A 4,185-nucleotide genomic window follows, 5' to 3' on the forward strand; every position below is an offset into this window, starting at 1 on the left:
ATGATTATGATGGCAAAAATCATAATGTCCAGGTTATTTTGATTTAATAAATAAATAAATGAATATAATGAAAAACTATATAACCCAGTACTCTAGCCTCCCTAGATTATCCACAAGTAATCATTGCAACCACTCTATCCTATAACTTTCCATCCCTAAAGGAGGGCGTACCCCTCTTAGAGGTAGCTAGCTTTCAAGCTAGCATTTAAAAATATAATATGTATAACTACATAAATAGGAATAGAATGAATCTATAAAAGTAATATATGAAGCACATACTGGCATATTCTTCGTTACAACTTACAATTTACAAACGAAAGATATGGTTTATTTGGTAAATGCTATATCCAGCTTCGACTTTCAGGTAACATTGAATTAGAGTTATATAATTATTATAATATTGGATCAGTACTTTTAGGAGTGATTGTTTATTCCCTTTGCATATAATATATAACCAAAGGAAATTATATATATATATATATATATATATATATATATATATATATATATATATATATATATATATATATATATATATATATATATATATATTGTTTTGTGAGCTGGGATTCCTGCTTAAAATGAACTAACTGACTGTTTATTTTATTTCCAATTAATTTCTCAATGAGCATTACGTTATTGAATTGCCTTCTTGCTGCATGAGATTCTAGTTCAGTGTGGTCAGAAGGTATGTTATAGTGATGGTGAAGATGATATAATCTGAGATTATACAAATAGTTAATAAACCTTTCATGTACTCATCCGGTCATTGTTTTCTTTGTTTTGCATACATTAATCCAGATTACACAACTTCATATCTGCTTAGTTAATATATTTTTGTTTTCTGGTTTAGGATCTTATTATTTACCGAGACTAAAGGAGGAGTCGAATATGAGATGGATAATAGTGTGGAATGGAGCAAGTGGAAGGAAACGAGAGATCCCCGAAGAAAACATAATCGACGTTTCTCCACCGTACTTAGATCGAACAAACGCCCCATGCACTTTGCCACCGCGCCCGCAATAATCTATATTGTAATATCAATTTGCACGCAATTATTTAAGCATGTACCAAGAATGTAACACTATAATTCATCAATAGGGCCTATATTTAAACGGATGCGAAATAATTTCATGAAGTAACTACCCATATTCCTAATCTTAATGTTGGAATTATGAAATATATAATGTTCCTTATATTGGAATTGTAACAACTTGAAAATACAAATGAATTTCTAAGTATTATTCACGTTTCCAAGGAAAGTAATATGGAGCAAAAAAAAAATCCAAATGAAAGTTTATTTTAATTATCCATCGATATGATAATTAGATTCATGAAGCACTTTAGTTCATTCTTTATTAAGAAAAAAAAAATACTTTGATATATTATATCTTTTTCCCTTTATTGATCTAATACTACTCAATAATTGTTTCCTGTTGATTATTACCTGCATTCTGGTCTCATTATTACTTCATAATGTCAATTGAGATTTACATCTTTAAATGCAAACCTGGGTCTCATTTGCCTATATAAAAAAAATGCAAATGAAGGGCGATGATGAAAGATCGTAAATAAATCTTCTAATTAATTGTATTAGTGAAGAAACTCATTTTTGGGGGCTAATTTCAGTAGTGGACAATCCTTAAATGCATCTATAAATTTGCAACATATTGTCTCAAAAGCGAGTATTTGTTTCTTAATGAAAGTTACAGTGACCTTATTAATCGGGAGAAGGATTTAAATATTTAGTCTTCATTATTTTCTTAATCTAATGAAGATGATTCCGAATCACTGAAGAAAAGTGCCCTATTGTTTAGAAACGAAATGCATTTATTATTGTTTCAAAATCGAACGTATATAATAGTTATGAAAATTATCGTCGAACATTATTTTTAATTGGAAGTGTGTAAAATCATCCTTGCACCCTTGGCAAATTTTACTACAATGCCGCAATCACACTATTCACTATGCTTTGTAATTTTAAAAATAATTTATTCTGGATGCTTTTTTACATGTATATGTGCAAACTTGCAACATGATGTTGATTTTACTTGTTTTTGTTTACTTCTTCATACTTAACGGATTGAAACCCTAAACAACAGAGTTATTTCGCATGTTGAAGGAAGACACATACCAAGATTCCTTAAAATCAGATAAGTTCTACGAGAGTTATTGTGGAACAGACGAATTTACAGACAAATACGAATTTAGTCGAATAGGAGAGGCTTTGCTAACGCTCGCTTCAATAATAATAATAATAATAATAATAATAATAATAATAATAATAATAATAATAATAATAATAATAATAATATAAAGCTGCTGAAAATTAATTTGAGTATTTCTCCGGTTTACATATGCCGTAAAATATTAATTTCCTATAAGAAATTAGGGGAAGAAAGAAATGATTTCATTTTATCTAACATACGTTGATGTAGTTGAGTGATATATATCAAACTTAGTGTTATTCACTGACGGTTCTTAAGGGAAGTCACACTTGCCAAATATGGACCTACTGATTTTTGTAGATATGTATTTTTCACCGATGTGGCTTCCCTTACGAGTCGTCACGATGTCATTGTAACATATATTTATTATACTGTAATATTGTTTTAAGACATGAAAGTTACTCAATTTGCTGTGACTGAATTGAAACTGATGTCAGAAAGCTTATGGTGCTAACAAATGCGATGGTGGTAATAATAACAAAATAGCATCAATTAAACAAGTATAGCTACGGAATTCATATATATGTTTATTAAATTAGATAAATCACGAACTAAAAGATAAAATGAATTTCAAAAGAATATATGGCTCACTCCAGATTTTCAACCAAATTTATTGATCGCACTTTCCCGTTACTACTCATTATATGTTGTTCTAAAAATGTTTGTAGACAAATTTATTTCCAATATTCTAACATGCAAGCTATGCAGGGGTTGGTAAAAAGACCTCCTGTATTTGGAGAGGGTGCTGTATGAGTTGTTGTTGAGATATGGTGATGGAAACAAAAATCATGTGGTCGATCTCGGAACGTAACAACACCGCAAAATGTGGCACGTGAGTAACGTCCATACAACAATTTTCAAAACATTCAGCACAAACAAATCGGCCAGGCGACGTTTTTCTCCGTATAGAACCTGCTGCTCTAAAAGTTGATACCCAAATTCGAATAGTTTTTCTATCAGGAACAGAATTCGAACAGAATGGGAAATGCCCACTGAGTATTAAACAAAGAACCACCATTACGAATATGCTCCTCTATAACAAACGCACGATGCTCACCGCGCCACGATATTGCGACTACTAAAGATGTCACGTATACCTCTATCGATCGGTACCCCCTCCGTCTCCGTATCCTCACCACAACTCAAACAGCGCCCTCTCCAAATACAGGAGATTTTTGCCGGACCCTGTATATTTATTTTGTATAAATTTCTTGACAAAAAGAAATGGTGACATAAATATGTGTATTTTCTTTCACTTGCTAACATTGACAAGTATATTATTTTGATAGTAGTAAATACATACATTTCTAGCAACTACATACAATAATATGATGTGAACTAAAATAAAATGAGATGGTGTTATGTTGAACACTTGGTAATATCGATCACTAAGATTACCGTTTAGAAGTGATGCCGAAATCAGATAAATATAGGTTCATCCCTTAATTCTATTAACTATGCCATCCAATTCCTCCTTTTGACGCAATGCACTGGATACAGCAAGTCAACTCATCTAATGACCTGTGGTAGTAAAAATGAGACGCAGTACTTTAACTTCAGTTCTTTTTTTTTCGCTATGTGCTGCATTCAAGATTCGATCAATAAGTGGGGATAGGGGGGAGTGAACTGAAAAGAGTGCAACGCTCAGTAAAGCCCGGTTATCCAGAGGAGATCCGAGGATTACCAGGGATGGGGAAGAGTGATGCAGAACCCGGCATGAAAGCAGTATGGTTCGCGGAGTAGCATGACCAACACTAACGTTTTGTTGTAGTGTAAGTACAGGGGTTTCGGGATTTGTGTAGACAATGAACTCCTGAAAACCTAGCGTGAAATGAGTCATCTGAAAATCTCCGAAGTCTCAACATAATTCCAAATTATGGAGAGAAAGAAAAATGAACAGATGTCTTTTTCTTCGAGTTCTGTGTCAATAGTGAATATACAGAGTGGTTATAAAGTA

This window comes from Thermobia domestica, chromosome 6 (genome assembly GCF_964235325.1).
Source record: "Thermobia domestica chromosome 6, izTheDome1.hap1.1, whole genome shotgun sequence".
In the NCBI taxonomy this organism is placed as follows: domain Eukaryota; kingdom Metazoa; phylum Arthropoda; class Insecta; order Zygentoma; family Lepismatidae; genus Thermobia; species Thermobia domestica.